We start from the raw sequence: 23216 nt of genomic DNA on the forward strand, positions 1-23216 counted from the left end.
CTGGGCAGGTCGCAGATTTCATAAAGGGGCTGTGCTGGGTCCTTCAGTTCTGTGATGACTTTTCCACAACAATTTAAAGTTTTTCGCAGTTGAGGTTGGTTGTAAAAGCAATATAGATATTTAAATGTAATATTCACAGGGGTGTAACAATCGCATTTGATAGGAAACAGTTTCAGGGCAATATCCACAAATGGTGCAAAGAGGCCCAGTGCCATGCTGCATTGTCTCCAATGCAGGTGTAAGTTTCATCTATTGTCCATATGATACAGTTACCATGCCCCCGCGCCAATGCTCTACGTACCAGGACCAGCAACAGCAAGATGCCGAGCTCTACAGAACTCTTTTAACTTCACTGTACCTAAGAGTCAGTCAGGAGCTTCACCTCCATCCATGGACCTTGTACTTCTCTTAAGTTCAGCAGTGATTGAGACAGTAATGGTGTCCTCCCATTATCTTTAGCATGGAAAGATGGATCTGTATTTCTTTAAGACTTGTAGAAGACAAGCAAAGCAGAAAACTAAGGTGCCACTGGGGCTGATCCTAAACCAATCCATAAGGGTCTGTGGGCTAAAGAACTTTTTATTTTACTGCAGTGCCATTTAAATGTCCTTGACAGTTCAGGTAGCACACTGCAGCTGTCATAGGTTACTGAGTCTTATCTGCCCAATGGTCATTGCATGTGCGAGTAAACTGTACTCCGGAAATGTCGTGTTTCATTGCCTTTGAAGGCTGGGCTTAAGTTGTCTTTACTCTGTCCCATCTCTAGTCTGGCCAAGCCTTCATTCTCCACCCCCTATAAAGGCACCTTCTTTAAGAGTTCCTCAGTGGAATGTGGTGCCTCATCCTCTGCTTGCTATTAATTCTCTGATGTGTTCTCCTTCACCTCCATCCTTCTGACATGGTTGGCCGACAGGCGCACGGTGAGATCAGAGGACTGAGACATTGTTTTTCTTTGATGTGCTCTGAAGGCCGCTTCAATGCATACGTTCACTAGAAGTGATTTACTAAAATATATTCACCTTCTGCATTGTATTGTGTGGTGTTGTAGATGCCTGGGGAAAGCTCCTCGTACCCCCAACAATGCTTGAGATGCCTTTTCATCTCGGGCAGCACTCTACTCTTTCGGGTGTGTATGGGAGGAAGAATGTGGGTGTTTACTGTGGCCTGTGTGGGAAGAGTGTTGGTGTCATGAGGAATGGAATGGTGTTCTTGCCATGATCCTGTGTACATGCTTTGGAGCATGGAGTGGAGCAGAGTGAAATGACAGCCACTTCCTGTTATACACTCCACCACCATTGTGTTTTGTTGGGAGGTGGTGGAATTCCCTGTGGTTTAAGTTGGAGTGTTTTGTTCTAATGTGTGATGACTAGAAGGGTGTAAATATTGTGAGGTAACAATCGTGTTGCAGGTGTAAACGTTGAGCCAAGTGAAAAGAAGTGCGTATTGGAGTCGCTTATGTGTAGACATAGCATCGTGTTTGGTGGGCAGAGGGGGTTCATAGTGTAGATTTTGGGGGGGGGGGGGGTGTTTTGATGTCATGATCACCACAGGTGATTTTACTGTGTCACTTATGCGGCAAAGAAGGCGATGTGGCAATGCGCAGTGGGTATGTAACCTCCAGGCACATTACCAAAGACACCTCACTCACGTTATTCACTGTGGCTACTGCCTGTGACCCTCTGTGCTCTCACCATGCTGACCACTGTCACCCTGTCAATGGTGGAGGACCAAGGCAAGGCAAGGCAAGCCGCACACAGCCCTGGTGGGCTTCAAGTGCATGATATCTCAGAGAGTTTAAAAGACTGAGCAAATTCAACTGCAGAAGTAATCCGCGAGGTGGTGACTTGTAATACACATGTTTGTGACCTGAGTCAATATGCAAAACCGAAACCCATTCAGATGTCTTCCCCCTAGTGGCTGCATCAGTCCCTGCTCTCAGATCTTTCTCCACCACCTAACCAATATGAATGCTGGCAAAAGAACACATGCATGCAAATCCTCATCCCATTGGCTCCTAAAATGCCAGTATGAAGCATGGTAAATCTGGCCAATGGCTGCAGCCATGAGAAGATACTCACCAGTCACTGCTTAACATGGAGCCATTCACCCAGGTCCACTTCCTGCCAGGACATGCGAGGAAAAGCCCGAGCCAGACCGGGTTACTGTGCTTCACACTGCCGCGTACAAACTTCTGTGAATGTGATAAAAGTGCAAGAGGTTAATACTGGCAGACTGCACATTTTGATCTTTTTCATCATCAGACTTTATATTTCTAGAGTTACACATTTCTGTTACATTAAGAAGAAATATATTCTTAAATTAAAAAGGAAAGCAAAAATCGAATGTGTCTAAAGATAATGTGGCTATCATCAGAATGTGTTACAGCAAACAAATGATGGCCGGAATGCTGACAATGCAAACATTCTCCCCCAGTCAAAAGATCTGGGTTAAATCTATCGTTCTTTTGCCCACTACGCCGCTCAGTTTGGACCCAGCCATATGCAAATCAGTCTTGACCCTGTGCCCCATGGGAACAGTCCAGACCTAACTGCCAGGCCAGGTCCTCCCTGGACCAGAAAAAAGCATCCTGGGACCGGTTTCAGGGTATGTCACCCTTCTTCAGCCAGGATAGCTTGAATCCAGTGGCACAGTGAGCAAGGGACCCACGTCTGGGCATATCCTTCCCACTTAGGGCGCAAAGTGTTACAGCAAAAAAATGATGGACGGGATGCTGACAATGCAAACATTCTCCCCCAGTCAAAAGATCAGTTGATTGGGGGTGAGTGCTTGCAATGTTCACCATTCCCTTTGGTGTTGCTTTGTTCGCACTAAGTTGGCAGGGTATGCCCAGACGTGGGTCCCTTGCTCATTTTGCCACTGGATTCAGGCTAGCCTGGCTGACGACAGCTGATTAGCAAGAAACTGGATCCAGGATGCTTGCTTCCGGTCCTGGGAAGACATGGCTTGGCAGTTCGGGCATGACTGTTCCCATGAGGCACAGGGTCAGACTGATTTGCATATGGCCATGTCTGAACTGGGGTGGCGGAGTGAGCTAAAGAATGATGTTGGATTAAACCCAGATCAGTTGACTGGGGGTGAGTGCTTTCAATGTTCAACACTCCGTCCATCATCCCCTTTGGTTTTGCTATCGTCAGAATGACAGTAATTTCAAATATGTGCGGCGTCCTGAGAAAGATTAAAGGCATTTTTACTTTCTTCAACAGTCATAATACCATAACATGCGTTTTTAATGTATATTTATTTGCACTTGTTCATAGCCTAAATTCATATTTTGGAACACTGTCACAGTTTTATGTTTAATTATTACTCTTGTTATTATTAATAATCATGTGATACATTACAGAGACAGCTAAACATTGATTGTTGTGTCTACGACTTTACCACGTACTTTCTATATCTGTAAATGTTGTCTTCCTATTCAAAAGCCAGCAATGAGGGAAACTGTCATTGTTCAACTTCAGGAGGCAAGGTGATAAATGTAAGTGTGAATTGCCTTACAGGGTGATCTGGTTTAAAGTGAATTACAAGGTATTCTGAATGTGTGCCTTTGAGGGCCTTGGATACCTATGTTTATCTTTCATATCTACGTAAATGTCCTTGGATAAGAGAATTTACGTAAAATGTTACAAGGTACTTGAAAAGTTCTTGTAAATATAGAACACTCTTATTATTCAGGGCATTACAACAATATTTGACTAGTGCCTGATTATAAAACAAAAAAACTAGGGCCATCCTCGTCGCAGTTCCAGTACACCACAACTAGGATGACCCCGCCCCCACACCCGTGTCACCTTGAGGATTGTGGGGGCCCTGGGCAATACCTATTTTGGGAGCCCCGGTTAAGAACAGCTTTGAATTTTATTACCCTTTTCCTTCTAACTCATGGTGCAGAAAAGGATTGAATTATGCAGGTGACAATGGGGAGAGAGATTCAGAGATTATGGTAGGCAGAGACAGGGAGAGAGGCTTACACGGAGAAAAAGAAGAGATAGAGGTCAAATACAGAGAAAGTTCCATTTCGAAAGGGGCCCTTGGAAGGGGGTGGGGGATGGGTTTCGGCAATTGCCCACTTTGCCCATGCCCTAAAACATCTCTGAGACCACCTCGATCAAGGTCATTAAGCCACTGTCTCCAGTCCAGAACTTTTCACCCTCAAATCATTGTTCTCAGATGTGTCTGATTAATGTATTCACTGGAAGCAAAAAAACACCCCACTACCCAGAATGCAGTAGGTGGTCCCAAGAAAATCCATGACTGGAAACAGTGTCTGTAATGTCCTTGAGGGAGTCGGTCACCCTAACCCCATCCAGGTGTGGCATTCTGCAACAGCAGATCATCATTTATAACTGATTATAGTTTGAACTGTTACTTTTCTGCGACTCCCTGGTACCGTTTCATGGATCACACCAGGATCTGCTAGTATGACTATCGGGGTGCACATACATTTCTGCGGGGGACACATCTCTACTCAATAGACGTTAGGAGCCTAGAGTGAAAATGTTGGATGATTTTATTACAAAATCTAGGCCCACATAGATTTTGATTATTGGCCATTTCCATGTAGGCTAACTTTAAAACTATTTTCATCTAAAGTTTGAAGCTTGATGGATGTTGGTTATTTCTCATTCTTGAATGAAGTAAAACGGGGTACTAGAGCCATGCATAAATCTCAGAGAAATGCAATTAGCAACCCTAGCTGTTGCAAGAATCAAGAGTGTTTGCAGGTTTACACATCATTAGAATGTATACAATGGAATAGAGCTGCACCAAGACATTCCCGGGCTTGGATGGGGATGGAAAGGTACAATGGGATAGTGTGATACAACCAACAAGACAATATTACGCTTGATTAATGATGGAAAGCTACAATGGGACATTCTGAGGCTTAATACATGATGGAAGAGTAGAAAGGGATAGCATGATAGGGCATTCTAAGATGGGATTATTGATGGACGAGGACCATGGGATGGAGAGGGGGAATCAGTGAGATAGTCTCAGGCTTGATTAACAATGGAAAAGTGTCATTGGATAGACAAACACCACCACCGAACCATCCTCTGGTGTGATCAATTATGGAAACGTACAATGGGTTAGGGAGGCACAAACATCAGGACATTCTCAGGGTTGATTAATGATGGAAAAGTACAAAAGAATAGAGATGTGTAGCCAAGAGGGCAGAGTTTGACGATGAGTGGAGATTGAGGTTCTCTGAGTGGCTCAGCAGACAGCCTTATCTTCTGCAGTATGGGCCACAAGCAGGCAGGCTTGCTTGATTCCACGACGGGGATACTAAGGGACACATTATTCTGTGCTATCGCTGTGGCGCAGTTGGTGATGTGCTGCCCGGCACCCTGCAACTTACCTACATCACATCAGCTCCGCAGTCAGCTGCCATGCCACTGGTACTTGGGGATCTCAGAGATCCCGGAGTCTGGGAAACTGACACCACCGATGCTGCCCCTCAAGGGAGAGATGGCCCAGTCGTTTTAGGGGTGCTGGTACTACTGCTGCGTCTCACCTCCCTAAAACATCGGCACTGCCGGCCAACTGAATCATATTACTTCACTGTATGTACTGAGCACCGAAAACCCTCACCAGAAGTTTATGGCCTTAAAGTGCCATAGTTTGTTTTCAATGACCCTTATGATCAAAGCCTCAATAAATACAGTAGACTCATTATTGGCCGAAACGGTTTGATAACTAAAGTCAATGTATACAGATTTGTCGCTCTTCGAAACCCAACTCAGCAAGTCAGAGAAATGTCTTGAAGCTTTAGAAGGGGGGGGGGTACCAGACTGGAGCACAGATATATGGCATTTACAGTGGAAGTTTATGGATTTAGAAGACAGAAGAAGAAGAGACAATGTCCGCCTATGCGGCTTTTTGGAAATTGAACGAGAGGATGTGTTGGGCTTTCTGGTGACTCTTCTGTCTAAGTTGTTCGACGTGGATTATCGACAACCTCAATAGTTCAAGAGGCCACAGACTAAAATAGAGAATGGACCAAAATAGAAATTCACCAAAATCCAATATTGTGTCTTCTACATCATCACCACGTGAGGCTCAATCTCCAAAGAGCTCATCATCATGGCACCCATGTTTACAAGGGCTCCAGACTCCCTTTCTCTGCTGACCTCTCCTATGAAACAAATGTGCTCTTGAAAAAATGTCTTGTCCTCTGCCTGAAATTAAAACAAAATGGAATGAAATGCAGCCGTAGAGATCCAGCAACCATGCTGATAATGATTGCGAGGAGAACACAGGAATTCAAAGATCCTCAGGAACTTCAATCTTTGCTGAAGTCACTCAATCAACATCCCAAGTGGGTGCTGCCTTCCTCTCATGGAGGGAATGAAGGGTCTGTAGGTCTTCCTCAATCCGTACTGGAAACCTCTAGGTCGGACACTGGTTCTTTGCAAATGAGACACCGGCACCTCCCCAGATAGTCTTCTCAAGAAGATGCCCCTTCTTGAGGTAGATACAAGTCCAGATCCCTCTTTAAGGCTTAGAATCCAGCTCACAATCTGCCCAAATGTTTGAAGAGCTCCCTAGAGTTATTCCTATCTTCCATTACGCTTTCAATGATTGATATCATATTCGATCATTGATATACAATACCTTGAACACGTAGATCCACACATTTCTAAATAGTGGGGCAGCCCATGGACTATCTGAAGGGAAACCCACCCTAGAGGTTAGTGCTGTTTGTTGCTTTAGGGCTTCAGTGTTCATATCTGAGGATTAAGCTTCTCTTGTTGTCTCTTGTTCTTATCATATGAATCTACGCTATAGGGCTCCATACTCACACCTAACATTCGGATTTCTTTTAGATCTTACTGGATCAGTGTTCACAACCTGATAATATCTATGTCTAGGGCCCTCTCCCTGTGGTCCCTCAATTTGACTTACAATGTTGTCAAATACATTAAAACTATTCTTTCACCTTAGATCTACTTTTGGTACAGTGATTGTGCTACTTTCTGGCATTAGCAGTCTATTAACGTGTTCTCCACTTTACTCTGCATCTTGAGTTAACCAAAAGCCATCAGGACTCCAGGTTTCAGTGACATCATTCTGAGATATTCAGTCAGCCAGGTTTCTGCTAAGAATCCAAAATTAAGAGGGACTCAAATGTAAGTACATCCATTTTTCATGACTCCCCAGTGACTCCGAACTTCAGCACAGCCAATCAATCAAGACAGAAACATTCTGGTGAATGTGTTGCTCGCCGGCCAGAGACAATAACCCTCTGAAATTGTCCTCTTTGAGAGAGCTGCCTCCAGACAGAAGAGTGATACTGAAAATTGAAGAAAATTGCGCTCATTTGTCTCCTTGTTCATGTCCCAGCTTGTCAAACTTGTGTTTTCAATGTATCATAACCTTTTTGTCATCTGTTTGATTGGCTGGTTTCTATGCTTGTATTGCTTGTTTAAAGGGAACGATTTGTTTCTTTTTGTTGAAACACTACATGAGAGTGCATGTTTTTTCCAGCCGTCTCCCCTGTGTTTTTCCTCCTCCACGTTGCTATCGCTTGCCCATTTGCTCCTGTCCCGCACTCACGCTTGTGTTGCGCTCTGTTGCCTTCATACTCTGCTTTCCGCCACCCCCTGTGGCCCACACTGCTCTTTTTCGCTCATGTTACTTTGCACCCACTCTTTTGCTTTTCCCTCATCCTTCCCCCAACCCTCTCTGGCAACCTGAACATTATTTTAGCACTTTCTCACTGCCTTTTAAAGCAGCACTTTTGAGCTCCTTTTAAAATGTACCAATCCATCTCAGATCTGTAAGTGAAAGACAACAAATTCCCATGTCATTTTGTAGGCACGTGCATGTATGTTGAATAAATGTGCATGCCTACAAAATAATGTGGTGAATTAATCTCGCTTTTTTTCTTAAATACCATGCTGCACAGGAGGCGCAATGCTGTATTGAATGGAAAAAAGATTATCAAACCAAATAGGTCTAATAGGCAGGACCTATTATCTTAGCTTAGCCAATGCCTGCTTAATTACTAAGGGGCATATTTACAAGGGCTTTATCTCAGCTTTTTTGGCTTAAAAAGCCAAAAAAGCGGAGATAAAACTATCGCCCTATTTACAAGAGGGTGCAAACCTGCATAATCGCATGTTAGCACCCTTTTTCCCAGGGCCTCCCTTTGCATCTCTAATGAGATGCAAAGTGGGCGTCACTGGGCGTACCCCGGATGGACTGCCTTGCAAATATCGCTGATGTTCACATCGCAATATTTACAAGGCAGCCCACAGGATTTTAGCAGATGTTAGATTTTGGCGAAAATGGCTGTTTTCGCCAAAATCTAACGTCTGCTAATATCCTGACTTACCTATGTTTAACATAGGGGGTTGATTATGCTGATACGACCACAGGGTTGTATCAGCAAGTTTATCGCCGTTTAGCAGGGAACATCGCTGGAAAATGGCGATAACTTCGCTATCTCTGGAATCGCCCTGGAGAAACGCGTTGTTAATAACGCGCTACCAGGGCGATAAGTTCCAGAGATACCCTGCGATAAGCAAATTATTGCTAAGCACAGCCAGCGATAATTTTCGCTGGCCGTTGATAATATGTGCAAATAGGCACGGACTTGAGAGTTATGCTGCTTTGTGAATGCTGCTGAAAAGTGTAAACTGGGTCTACAGTGAAGTGCAAGTTCTTAGCTTTCCACTAGATGGTGTTAGTTACTAAGTGAAAATGATGTAAACAGCCACCTACCTCGCAAACTCTTTTGAGAAACAGTTCCGACGTACTTACATTCATAATAGCAGCGAATACACAAGAAAACATAGCCTGCATGCCTCATTTTTTCGTTTGCAAAATAAAGAAAATTAGACAAACATGAGGACAGAAGAACACACATATAATGTTTGTCACAAAAACCATAACAGCGGCCAACCAGCCCTTGCACTGAAAGGATCCTTCCCTAATCGGTATCCTCTTCTGGAAGAAAACTAAAGTTGGACAGAGCAATGGATGAAAAGGTCTGAGTGAAAGACCCTGTGTATTTGTATAGATTCCTGTATTTTTAAAAATATTTTCTCTCAAAAACAAAGGGGCAGATTTACAAGAAACTGACGCATCCTTCAGGTGCGTCAGTTTCCCTGCGCCTCCCTGAGAAATCCTTGCACCTCCATGGATGCGCTGTATTTACAATACGCCGCACCATGGCGCAAGGATTGACTGATATGTCAGAAATTCTGACGCATCTGTTGGTGCAAATATCACGCATTGCTGAAGTCGCATCTCAAGCATGACAAAACTCCAGCAATGCACAAGGAGGCCTATTCCCAATACACTGCGTCATTCCTGACGCCTGCTCCAGGCAGGAGAAGGGTTTTGACGTAATGGCGTCCTAAAAGTGGTGCAGTGAAATCTTGTAGATTTCACTGCGTCACTTCTATGAGGCTTTCCTGCGTGGTAACGCCCATCCTACATACATTATACCTGACGCAGGTATAATGTGACGTGGGCTTTACAAAGTGACGCATTTCCCTAGATGCGTAATGTTGTAAGTGGGGCACGCCGTGGCGCACACTTTACACCGACGCTGTATCACAAAATGTGATGCAACGGTGGCGCAAACGTGTTACAAGAGGCTTGTAAATCTGCCCCTAGGTTTTGGTTAATGGCAGACCCCTTGAAATATCTTGTCTTCCTTACCATCAACATGCATGACTTTGGTGCAGATCGGCGCTTGAAAGCTTTGAGGTTTGCATTACAAGCTAAACAGTCAGGGCCATATTTATCAAAAGTGCATGACAGGGAAAGGGCAGGCAAGTGCTCCCTAGCGCCAACGCAGGCACCCTTGTACCATGGAGCAAGGATGCCTGCGCTGTAAGTAGGATTGTTTACGTGCAGGAAAGGACAACTTTCTGCACGAAAAACAATCCCCTGAGGCATTTTCCTATTTCTATGTGTGCGTCAGAATTTAGCACACATAAAACGAGGAAAGAATTATGAGAAATTTAGATAGTTCCCCTTGTTATGCCTTCCCTATGAAGGTGAAGCTTTTTGGCGCATGCGTTGGTCTACCAGTAATGGTAAATCTGGGAATACATCAAAAACCATGGGTGTTGCATGGGAACACCTATGCAGCACCCATGGAACACCTTCCCATGGCAGAGTAAAGCAGCACAGCGATTTGAAATGTTAAACAGATAGGATTAAATGGAAATGTGTTGAGCTCTGCACAGTGTGCGTGGATGAGAAAGATCCTTCTGGACCAGGACGTTTGGGCCGATGAAATCTCCAAAGTCATGCAGCTGTGCGTGCCATTGTTTGACTATGGGAACCAGGGAAGTTCTACCGAAAAAAGGTCCTCCTGTACCAGGACGTTCGACGTTCCACGGCCATGCAGCTGTGTGCGCCTTTTTTCGATGATGGACGTTCTACGGCCATGCAGCTGTGTGCGCCTTTGTTCGATGATGGACGTTCCACGGCCATGCAGCTGTGTGCGCCTTTGTTTGATGATGGACGTTCCACGGCCATGCAGCTGTGTGCGCCTTTGTTCGATGATGGACGTTCCACGGCCATGCAGCTGTGTGCGCCTTTGTTTGATGATGGACGTTCCACGGCCATGCAGCTGTGTACGCCTTTGTTCGATGATGGACGTTCCACGGCCATGCAGCTGTGTGCGCCTTTGTTCGATGATGGACGTTCCATGGCCATGCAGCTGTGTGCGCCTTTGTTCGATGATGAGAATGAGGGAAATGTACCCACTCCAAGAAGACAATGCGTCCTGATTAGGCCTTTCAAATGGGAAGTTAGTGGGAAGGAGCTTCGAGGGAAGAGGAATATTCTGATTGTGCGTTCTTAGCAGAGACATTGCAGATCCTTTCCTGACCTCATGATGGAGCGGCCCTTTCTCTGACTCTGCTACAGCTCCCTCCTATTCGAGACTTACATTGCTTGTTTTTGAGTTAGACTCTCAAATGCAAATGCCTCCCCGAACTTTGGGGCATATCAACAACAACCGGCGATAATTATCGCTAAGCGCATTTAGCGCTAGGATAATTATCGCTGGCTAGCGTGGATTTTTATTGCTGAGATAGCGTGCTATTAGCAACGCTTATCTAAATAGCGATAAAAATCCTCATGCTAAGTGCCTAACGTGAGCTTATCGCTGGAAACCCAGCGATAATCTCACGTTAGCTTGTTGATAGGGACAGACAAACTTAGCCATGATATCCTCCTTCCATAGGATATCATGGCTAAGTCAGAAAAATACCAGACGTAAAAAAGCAGCGTTAACCGCGGTTAGCGCTGCTTTTTTTGTCTCTAACAGGGTTAGCGATATTCTTGATAGGAGAAATGTCGCTTAGCGACATTTCTCCTATTATTTTACTCTGGAACGCCCCCTTTGCATCTCATTAGAGATGCAAGGGGAAGCGTAGAGTAAAAGGGTGCTAACATGCAAATTTGCATGTTTGCACCCTGTTGTTGATAGAGTGCTAGTTTTATCTCTGCTTTTTTGGCTTTTAAAGCCAAAAAAGCAGAGATAAAGCCCTTGTTGATATGCCCCTTGGATCCTAAGTTTGGTTCAACTTTAGAACATATTGACAGACGCTTTCTACTTAGAAGTGCCTCATGTCAATGTAGTTGCTCTTAGATTAGTTTAGGGAAGTTTGTTTAAGGAGCTGTAAGTCTCAGCTTTGTATTTTGTACTATTGTTATGATCTATGACAGAGATGTTCCATTGTATTTCTGGTGGACTGATTGACCGTACTCAATTTTTTATGATTTATTGATTAATGATTAACTGATTGAATAAACCCTGCAATTTGATTGATCTGCTAGTAAACCTTCATGGTTTGGAAACCATCCTCTCTGTTATTTTTGTGGGCTTCACTGTACTTCGTCGTGATTCTAGCTGATGCTGGCTCCCATATTGCACTTTCAGTCGAAATCTCAAGGTTCATCGATCAGTGGTGCAATTCATTTGGTATCACGCCCAAAGTTTAGGGATTGTAAATTGTGCTCCATCAATGTCCACACGAAAATATTCAGAGGTCTTATTTCCAAGACGAGAATTTTTTTCAGAAATCTATTATCAGGCCTCCCAGTTATTTGCACGGCCTTCACCAAGTATGGTGCAACAGTGCCCTCTAGTGGTACACAGTCAGAATGCAGCCTCATTCGAATCATCAGCTATAATAAACATGTTCTAAAATACGCTCCAGAGCCCAGACCAGTTGCGATTTCTTCCCCCATCAGCCAGGTCAAACTCAGCCACTCTTTGCCCTGGTGACAGAGCAGAGAAGTGACAACCAAAATTCCATCAAAGAGAAGTGAGAATGGATGATTGAAGTGTAAGGAATCAAACAATATGATCGTTAGTCTATCCTTCCACCTGGTAAATATGTTAAATCTGGTGCTCGTAACTCTGACACAACAACAAACAAAAAAGTGATAGAAGGAATGCTTGAATAAATCAAAGTTACCGGTGGTCACTCGAGCCACGTTCCAGTTCACAGTTTTTCACCACTATGCTGCTCTAGACAGAGACCAGCCATTTGTCAGTCAGCATTGGTGCTGCTCCAATAGGAACAGTCCTGCACTACCACCCATGTCTAGTCCCATCCAGATGCAAACAAGCAATCTCAGACCTGTGTTTGCCTGCTTAGGCCTTGCATCAGACTTGAAACCAATGTCACCAATTGGAAAATGTTAAATGCAGTTCCACACTGAAGAAGGCTGTGACCAGAATAGCCTATGTGGGCATGGTTTGGCCATGGAAGCCCGTCCTCCTTTAAAAGCAGCCCTTGCCTGGAGACCACTTTGAAATTGCCAGAGTGGCACCAGGGTCCAGTCCATCCCTGAGGCCTGTTCAGTGACAAGTATAGCATCAGCCTTGTGCCACAGTGAGTGTAGGACCCATGTCTAGGCATTTCATTTGCACTTTGGACTTTGTCCTGTATCACTAACCCCTGTGCCAACTCTGTTTCCACCCACATCACTAATACCTTACAAGCTCTTCTTTGTACTGTATCACTAACACTTTACCACTTTTACCACTTTAAATCTGGGAATGACTCTCGACTCTGATTTAAACATGAACATACAGACATCTTTGGTATCAGCATTCTGCTTATTACATTTAAAATTAATACGGAAAGCGATACCACTATTACCAAAGCGGACCCATCATGCAGCAATTCAGGCACTGATTCTATCACACCTGAACTATTGCAATGCTCTATATGCATCAGCTCCAATGCAGGGATTGGAACAAAATCTCCGACGACCAGCTCGCCACCACCCTCAGCAGCTCCGCTCCCACCACCACAAACGATGACCCCACCAGCGCCGCCCGCACTCTACACAACTGGATCACCGACTGTGCCAACACCATCGCCCCCTCAAGAAAACCTCCAAGCCCCACGCCAAGAAAGCCAGCTGGTTCTCCACCAAACTCCGAGACTCCAGACGCACCTACAGATGACTCGAAAAACTGTGGAGGAACTCCCAAACCCTGTCTGACCTCGTCAACTTCAAAACAGCTACCGCGGCCCACCACAAGCTTATCAGACTCTCCAGGAAGGAAGCACTTCAGGACATAATCTCCACCAATGCTCACAACAGCAAGGAACTCTTCTGCATCATCAAAGAGTTAGCCCAACCCAACAGTGAGTCCACAGACATCACACCCTCCCAGCATCTCTGCGACAGACTCAGCGCTTTCTTCCATAACATAATCAAGAACATCTATGACAACTTCGACGTCAACAACCCCCACGAGGAACCCTCTCCCACCGCGCCCAGCAGCACGCAACCGACATTTAACAACTGGACCGCCCTCAGCATCGAAGACACTCTGAGGATAATGAAGACCACCCACTCCGGGGCCCCCACAGACCCCTGCCCCCACCACATCTACCGCAAAGTCGCAGACATTATCGCCCCGAACTTCAACGTATCATCAACCGCTCCTTCAAGACCGCCTCCTTCCTAGATGACTGGAAACATGCCAAGATCAACCCTCTCCTGAAAAAGCCTTCAGCGGACCCCACGACCTCAAGAATTTCAGACCGATCTCCCTACTCCCTTATCCGATGAAAAAGCCATCTACAGCCAACTCTCCACCTTCATTGGAGAGAAAACATCCTTTACAGCACCGAAACCACACTCCTCTTAGCAACAGACGACATCCGTGCCCTCCTTGACAGAGGAGAGACTGTGGACCACATCCTCCTTGACCTTTCTGCAGCCTTCAACACTGTCTCTCACCCCAACCTAGCCTGCAGACTCCATGACACAGTTATCTGGAACAAGGCCCTCGACTGGATCCTTTTTTTCCTCTCCGGCAGAACGAAACAAGTCAGACTCCCTCCATTCCTTTCAGAACCAACTCCACCCACCTGCAGAGTCCCACAAGGATACTCCATCAGCCCAACCCTGTTCAACATCTATATGGCCCCGCTCGCAGTCATCGTCAGAGCACACGGACTCAAAATCACATCATATGCAGATGACACCCAACTCATCCTCTCCCTATCCAATGAACCCAACATCACCAAACGCAACTTTCAAGATGGAATGGAAGCCGTCGCCAGATGGATGAAGAGCAGCTCCCTTCAACTCAACAAAAAGAACACAGAGATGCTCCTCATGGGCCCACACCCCGATGCCTGGAACGACACCTGGTGGCCCCCCGCCCTCAGGAGCCCCAGGTGTCGTTCCAGGCGTCGGGGTGTGGGCCCATGATGAGCATCTCTGTGTTCTTTTTGTTGAGTTGTGCACTGGCAGAATGCTCCCAGAACTGGCTTGGACTAGGTACAGACACTCTCTGCCTTCAGAGACAAAGGATTTGTGTGTTTACAAAGGGGGACCCAGACCCCAGTAATTTAGATCACTTCTGGGAATCAAGACGACCCTTTGCCAGGGAGAAGAACCGAGGAAACTGAAGGAGGAGACTGCCCCTTTGCTGTGCTGTTTGGGTTGGCCTGCAGTGGCTACTTTATTGCCAAGGAAAGGAGAAAAAGAACTTTGTGTGTACCTTTGCAATCTTGAAGAAGAATCTCCAAGGGCTTGAACGGTGCTTGCCTCCTTTTTCCTTGAGGTCTCAGGGATACCAGACTTCACCACCAGCTCCCCTGAATTCCCTTGCTGGGAATTCTACCTGCAGAGAGGTGCCTACTGTTGTTTGGGCCCTCTGAGAAGACTGTGTGTCGCTGGGAGCTGGATGCGTGACGCAACGAGGAGAAGCGTGTCACCGCCGCAGCAGTTGCTGTCGCATCGCCGGAGAAGCATGTTGCAGGGCCTGTCACAGCTCAGAAGTTACCGAGTTTGCCGCACGGCCGTCTGGCATGCACGCATCGCATCCAAAGTTGTCGCATCGCATCAAGACACCATTGTGTCGCATCGCACTGGATCGTCGCATCGCGGCGCCATCTTGTCGCATTGCACCGGATCACAGTAAGAAACCGACGCATCACCTCCTCTACGGTAAAGAAGCGACACATCACCTCTCCTGCGCTGCAGTAAGGAACCGACATATCACCTCCCCCGAAGCAAGGAACCAGCGCATCACCTTCCCTGCGACCCTTTTGTTTGTATTGTGTGATGCATCCAAGGTACTTTGAAAGCAGAGTGTCGCATTTACCATCTACATTGAACTAAGCTATTTCTACCATTTTAAAGTCATATTTTTATTACAGTATTGTGGATTTTTGTCATTTGGTCTTGTGTTAAGTCTAGTAAAGATTTTTACTTTTCTAAACTGGTGTGGTGTCCATTTGTAGTGTTTTCACAGTATTACTGTATATGTTCAGAAATGCTTTACACACTGCCTCTTAGATAAGCCTGTCTGCTCCTGCCAAGTTACCAAGGGGGTGAGCAGGGGTTATTTTAGAAGTGTAGCCCCTTACCCTGATTATAAGCAAGGGTCCCTATTTGGTGAAAGGTACCTACCTCTGTCAACTAGAGACCCCCAGTTCTAACATTGGTGGTCAGGGGTGAGGATTTGGATTTGCATTTGTGACTCATATACAGTGATTGGTGTACACTACTAGTGAGTGCAGACCAAACGCAACCACGTTCTATTTTCTCTGTTACCTATGGAATTTGGTTTTTGGAACTCTGGTTAGTTGTTCCACCTGTTGGGCCTTGTCAAAATGGAAGTTAACTTTTGGAACCTGCACATCTCCAAGATAAAGGAACTGAAAGTATTTTGCAAGGAGAGGGTGTTGTGTGCAGATTTAGATTCCGTATATAGGTTTCCCGATCAATCAATCAATCAATCAATTTGTAAAGCGCGCTACTCACCCGTAGGGTCTCAAGGCGCTGGAGGGAGGGGGATCCGCTACTGCTCGAAGAGCCAGGTCTTGAGCTGTTTCCTGAAGGAGAGATGGTTCTGGGTCAGTCGTAGGTGGGTGGGGAGGGAGTTCCATGTCTTGGCCACCAGGTAGGAGAAGGATCTTCCTCCGGCGGTGGTCTTGCGGATGCGTGGGACAGTGGCGAGGGCGAGGCTGGTGGAGCGGAGGTGGCGGGTTGGTGTGTAGAATGTGAGGCGGTTGTTGAGGTATGTGGGTCCCATGTCGTGGAGAGCCTTGTGTGCGTGGGTGAGGAGTCTGAACGTGATCCTCTTGCTGATGGGGAGCCAGTGCAGGTCTCTCAGCTGGGGAGAGATGTGGCTGAAGTGGGGGGTGTCCAGGATAAGTCGTGCAGAGACATTCTGTATGCGCTGGAGTCTTTTCTGTAGTTTGGCTGTGGTTCCAGCGTAGAGGGTGTTTCCGTAGTCCAATCGGCTGGTGACGAGGGCCTGGGTGACCGTCTTCCTGGTGTCGGTGGGGATCCACCGGAAGATCTTTCGGAGCATGCGCAGGGTGTTGAAGCAGGATGACGAGACGGCATTGACTTGCTTGGCCATCGTGAGGGAGGAGTCCAGGATGAAGCCCAGGTTGCGAGCATGGTCCGTTGGCTTTGGAGCGGAGCCCAGGGCAGGAGGCCACCAAGAGTCGTCCCAGGCAGAGGGGGATGTTCCCAGGATGAGGACTTCCGTCTTATCTGAGTTCAGTTTCAGCCGGCTGAGCTTCATCCATTCCGCGACGTCTTTCATTCCTTCCTGGAGGTTGGCTCTGGCTGTGGCGGGGTCGTTGGTGAGGGAGAGGATCAGCTGGGTGTCGTCGGCGTAGGAGATGATGTTGAGGTTGTGTTGGCGTGCGATGGCTGCGAGGGGGCTCATGTAGACGTTGAAGAGGGTGGGGATGAGCGAGGATCCTTGCGGGACGCCACAGATGACTTCGGTGGCCACGGACCGGAACGGGGGAAGGCGGACTCTCTGGGTTCTGCCGGCGAGGAACGAGATGATCCATTCCAAGGCCTTTCCTTGGATTCCGATGGTGCTGAGGCGCTGTATCAGGGTGCGGTGGCATACGGTGTCGAAGGCTGCCGAGAGGTCCTGGAGGATGAGGGCAGATGTTTCCCCGTTGTCGAGCAGGGACCTGATGTCGTCGGTGGCTGCGATGAGGGCGGTCTTGGTGCTGTGGTTTGCTCGGAAGCCGGACTGCGAGGGGTCGAGGGATCCGTTGGTCTCGAGGAAGGCGGAGAGTTGTTTGTTGACGATCTTCTCGATGACTTTGGCCGGAAAGGGGAGGAGCGAGATGGGGCGGAAGTTCTTGAGGTCCGTGGGGTCCGCGGTGGGTTTCTTCAGGAGGGCGCTGAGCTCGGCGTGTTTCCAGCTCTCTGGGAAGGTGGCAGATGCGATGGAGCTGTTGATGATGTCCCGGATTTGGGGTGCGATGATGGTGTCGGCCTTGTTGAAGATCTGGTGTGGGCAGGGGTCGGTTGGGGAGTCGGAGTGGATAGTGTTGATCGTGTGGGTGGTATCTTCGGTGCTGACCGTCGTCCAGGTGTGGAGGGTGGTGGTGGGGGGCGCCGGATCAGTGGTAGGGTGCGCGGTCTGTGCGCCGAAACTGTTGTGTATGTCGGCAATCTTGTGGTGAAAGAACGAGGCGAGTGAGTCGCAGAGGTTCTGTGAAGGTGTGATGTCGTTGTTGCAGGCGCTGGGGCTGGAGAGCTCTTTGACGATGCTGAAGAGTTCCTTGCTGTTGTGGGAGTTGTTGTCCAGTCGTTCTTTGAATGTGGTCCTTTTGGTGGTGCGGATCAGTTGGTGGTGTTTGCGGGTGGTGTTCTTGAGGGCTGTCATGTTTTCTGTAGTCTGGTCGTGGCGCCAGGCTTTCTCGAGGGTACGGCAGGTTTTCTTGGAGTTTTTGAGGTCGTTGGTGAACCAGGAGGCTTTCTTGCTGCCGTGTCTGCTGGGGGGGTTCTTCAGTGGTGCAAGGTCATCGGCGCAGTTGGTGAGCCACTGTGTGAGGTTGCGGGCTGCTTCGTTGGGGTCCGTCGTGTTGGTGGGGGGGTTCTGGCTGAGGGAGGTGGTGAGCTGGTCGGCGGTGATCTTGCTCCAGCTTCTGCGGTGAACCGATTTATGCCCTTATATAGGTACAATTCACATTGCCCTTATTTGGACATAGAAACCCGGCCCTTATTTAGACATTGTCCGTACAAACCAAATACAGGCATGGCCACCTCCATCCGTCCATCCACGTCACAACGAATTCTTGGAAAACCAGACCCTTAAGCCTTTAGGAATTTCCCTCAGCTTGAATATTGATTTCTCCAAGAACTCATTAAGTATGCATGAACATCTATTCCTTAGGGGTTCATTCATGACGTTCCTCTGCCCGACTTTTACATCAATGCTGGCATTCCTAAACACCTTCAAGGTAGAAATATACTTGCACTTGCCCTGGCAAATTGCGGTTCCAGGAGGATTCCAACCCAGACTACGCGGTTCGCCACGGCAAGTTCGGAAGGAGATCAAGTTCCAGCCTGATGCACTGACCTGACGCTGCCATCCTCCTCGCAGAGAATCCAGCTCCAGTGCTCTCTGACTTCCCTTGCGGGGGATTAGACTATCGAGTGCAGAAAAGAGATTCCAACCTCTCTCATTCTAAGGTATGGAGCTGACTAGAACTTAGAGAAACTTTTGGCAACTCTTGGCTAAACTAAAATATAGCTAGCTATACTTTAGAAACGGGACCTACTTCAAACCTCGTACTACACTTAGGTTAGGTACACTGGGGTAGAACAATTTAGAAGCATCAGATGAGTATCACATTTTAGCTTGTGTTATTTATGTATGTATTTTGATTAATATATGTCATAGATACAAACCATGCTATTGCAGTATTATATTATCTTACTGCTAACCTCGTACATATTGTACTTCACAGCCTGTCTTACGATTGTAGCAATTCATATCTCTTGCATGAGAAATAAGACTGTTCAATAAACCCTTTTATTGAAACGCCCGTCTCTATATTTCGGATGTATGATATTACAACGCGGGTTTTTACCACGCGTGCAGTTACATCGCATGCGTTACAACGCATGCGATGTTACAACGCTATGCCATTAGAACGCAAGTCTTTACATCGACTTGCGCTAGATGGCGTGCTGACATTAAAAAAGTGTAATTTACTATTCCAACTCCAGTCCACTTAACAGTAGTGAAGGTGTTGGGATAGTAAACTACACTATTTGTAATGTTTGCACGCCATCTAGCGCAAGTCGATGTACAGACTTGCGTTCTAATGGCATAGCGTTGTAACATCGCATGCGTTGTAACGCATGCGATGTTACAACGCTATGCCATTAGAACGCAAGTCTTTACATCGACTTGCGCTAGATGGCGTGCTGACATTAAAAAGGTGTAATTTACTATTCCAACTCCAGTCCACTTAACAGTAGGGAAGGTGTTGGGATAGTAAACTACACTATTTGTAATGTTTGCACGCCATCTAGCGCAAGTCGATGTACAGACTTGCCTTCTAATGGCATAGCGTTGTAACATCGCATGCGTTCTAACGCATGCGATGTAACTGCACAGCGGGGTAATAACCGCGTTGTAATGGCTGTTCCCCCTACATTTCTGTGCAACTCCGTAGAAACGAAGCATGCACGATTGACTGAGTGAAACTGTTATCTATTGTTTCCACGATTCTGAGACTGTTCTGATTCTAAAGGAAAACAAAGTTGTCATGTTTATGCGGTTGTCAGAGACTAATCCCTTCTTGCATATTTATTCGAGAAGTTTCTAGTGACCTCTGAGTTAGCTGGCACACACAAGTAATTAAGTTTAATATACTCGATAGAGACATACTGACCTTAGTCCTATGTCAAATCTATAGTGTATGTTATTCGAATGCGCAGAGCCTATCAGGGATATAGGAACTACACTACAAGGGGGCTAACTGTGAAGAGGAGATCCACAAGGCGGGATCTTGAGGCAGCCCTGCATAGCTATGAGGTGCTACGCTGGGAAGCAACACTAGCAGATGAGTCTAAGAAGAAATCTGAGGGGGAGGATCCCCAGCCAGAATACCAAGAGGGCAGTGGCCCAGAGGAGGAAACATTTTTGGAAAGATTGGCTCGTGAACAGAGGAATCGGATTCGTGCTTGTGACCGGTAGCTGAAGGAGCTAGACCGGGAGTGCGAGGAGATAGGGTGATCCTTACCTGAAAAAGAAATTTGTGTAGCTTAGGAAGTGAGCTTTGCTGAGTTGGAGGTGGAGTACAGCTCAGAAGGTGGCAGCAAAATGGAGTTATCTAGTGCTGAGAGAGCAGTACACACACCCAGAGATGTGGCGCCTGACTTGAAGGGGGGGTTAACATACACCAGGGGGTTCAAGGATATGAGGTAGCTCCAGTGGTGTGCAGTGTCCCTGAGGTGAATTGGGAAACTGACGCAGGGGTTCATGGTCCTAGTGGTGGGCAAGACACTCTACTGACTCTAGATGAGAGGTGCAGGGAGAAGGGTTCCCCCATGGTTGAAATCCTTGTGTGTCAGTGTGAAGACCGCCCAGACGAGTGTGGGTTGAGTGACAGAGACAGTCAGCTACTGTCTTGCTAATCTCAGGAGAGTGGTGTGGAGTAAGTGTCTGAAGGCACTTGATGGTGAGGTGAAGGATAATTTGGTTAACACCTGTGGGGGGCTGTGTGATCCAATTGTGGAAGAGCATATTGTAAGTCCCTGTTTTCCAGAGCTATGCCAACACCTGTTGAAGTGTGAGTTCTTTGACCTCAGGGAGCTTACCAGGTAGGCAGACGTCTTGGTGGATTCCAGAGGGTCTGAAGAGGCATTGGGGAGTGACCCTAAGAGGAGTGGCTCAGGTACCTTCCAGCCCAGAGTGGTGGGAGAGGTTCAGAGTAGCCCAGCTAGGTCCCAGTGTAGTGGGAGGGTTGTAGGGCCTCACATCCTGTCTCCAAGGAGAAGGAGTGAGACTGGGATGTGTCCGAAGTGCCCCAACCTCAGTGTCAGGCCCTGGAGGGTCCCTTAAGGGAACACCAGGTAGGGAGCCTAGGCTGTCCTAGTAGTCCATTAGAGGGGGATCTCCTAATGTCAGGTGAACTGGGAGTGTCTGTAACCAGACCGCCATCCCTTCTGGTGTCTGGCAGTGCCACTCCTAAGTGGAGGGTGCAGAAGTCCAGATTGAGGGGTGAGAGGGGGAGAGAGTCCCCAGTGGATGAACCAGTGGGTCAGGGGACAGCCAGAAGGACTGAGCCCCATAGGAGTGACCATGGCGACACCACTTCTGCCCTGGGGGAGCTGCGCACACTGTCAGATGGACAAGGGTTGGGAGATCTGCGCCAGGCAGACTGGCACACAAGACATGAGTTATGTGTTACCCTCGGGGGCCATTGTGCTCCCAAGGAAGTCCTGTTGCACCAGGCAGATTCTTACACAATTCTAGAGGAGTGTGTTTCCCTTGGGGGGGTTGGTGTACTTCCCCAGAACCCCAGAAGTCCTGGGGTGCCAGGCACAGGTCCAGCCTAAGGGTACAGACCCTGGGTTAGAGGGCTAGGTTCAGGGTGACCCCCCTGACCTGGAGGAATGGGCAACTGCTAGCAGTGCCCCTACTGGTTTGTCTTCTGGGGGCAAACCTCTCCAGGTGGGAGGGTGCAGGGCCTCAGGAAGGAGGCGGGGAGAGGGCAGCCTCACCCCTGACCTCTGCCCAGATTAAGGTAGAAACCCTAGGCTGGGATCCTAGTTGCAGGATAGAACCCCTGAACTGGTGGGTGAATTGTGCAGGACACCTGCCACAGGTGCCCTGACAATTCTGGAAGGGAGTACCGCTCCAGGTGGGAGGGTACAGAGCCCCGAGGAGGAGGAGGACTGGGTGTGGGAAAGCCCACCCCAGTCTCCTGTTTAGCCGCCAGATACAGGCCAGGGGCTGGTGGGTCAGTGTCAGGATGTCCTACCTGATCTGACAGGAGGTAGAGTGGACAATGGGTGCAAGGCACCTGGGGCTACTGCCCCCGCTCTCTGACGCCACAGAGGTTTGAGAGCCCTGAGAGGGATAAGGCCTGGGTATCATTACTGACAACTGTCAGAGGCCAGTGTGGCTTGCTGTCCTGGTGGACAGAGTTGCCCTGGGAGGGGGACAGGAGTCGCACCCTGGGGGTGAACTGGACCACACCACACCACTGTATTGGCCATGTGGGTACTGTCTGACTGTTGGGACCCACCTATGAGCAAGCTAAGGTTAGGTGCTGCACAGGTGGTGTCCACAGGTGAGGAGAAGGGTTCCCCATGGGTTAGCTTAGTGGGCCCTGAGAGTATGGACAGAGGGATCCAAATGGGTTCAGATTATGGTAGAACTGGAGTATACCCCTGCAGATGTGGGCCAGGGTCCATGTTCTTTCGCCCAAAGCCCATTGAGGTAGTGATTGGTCTACCCTGCGTTTTAGCGGGAAGGGGGTTGTTTTGGACTTGGCCCTTTTTGCAGGATCATCCCTGAACTTTTTGCCTTCCTCCTGTATTTTTTCTGACCCGTTGTTGGTGGTTTTATGACTCTAGGCACTTTACCACTGCTGATCAGTGCTAAAGTGCATATGCTCTCTATTGTAAATTGATGTACTGGATTAGTGACTCCATGATTGGCTATTTGATGTGCTTGTCAGACCCTAGTACAGTGCACCATGTGAGCCCAGGGCCTGCAAATCAAATACTGCTGGTGGGCTTGCAGCACTGTTTGTGCCACCCACAGAAGCAACTTGTAAAGTGTGTCTCAGGTCTGCCATTGCAGAGCTTGTGTGCAGTCCAGTACTGCCATGTCGACTTGGCAAGTGCACCCACTTACCAGTCCCTAAACCTTCCCTTTTCTTCATGTTAGTCACCAC

The 23216-nt window shown here is 47.7% G+C and overlaps 1 pseudogene across 1 annotated transcript in view; it reads right to left on the reverse strand.

Annotated features, from left to right (window-relative positions):
* Nucleotides 1-23216, reverse strand: part of LOC146813034 (killer cell lectin-like receptor subfamily B member 1B allele C) — a 112347-nt pseudogene that overhangs the window by 16303 nt on the left and 72828 nt on the right. Inside the window, exon 5 of the transcript XR_014966008.1 lies at nucleotides 2079-2191. The product of XR_014966008.1 is annotated as a killer cell lectin-like receptor subfamily B member 1B allele C (transcript). The remainder of the gene's footprint in view (nucleotides 1-2078; nucleotides 2192-23216) is intronic.

This window comes from Triturus cristatus, chromosome 7, assembly GCF_964204655.1.
Source record: "Triturus cristatus chromosome 7, aTriCri1.1, whole genome shotgun sequence".
NCBI classification, from domain to species: Eukaryota; Metazoa; Chordata; class Amphibia; order Caudata; family Salamandridae; genus Triturus; species Triturus cristatus.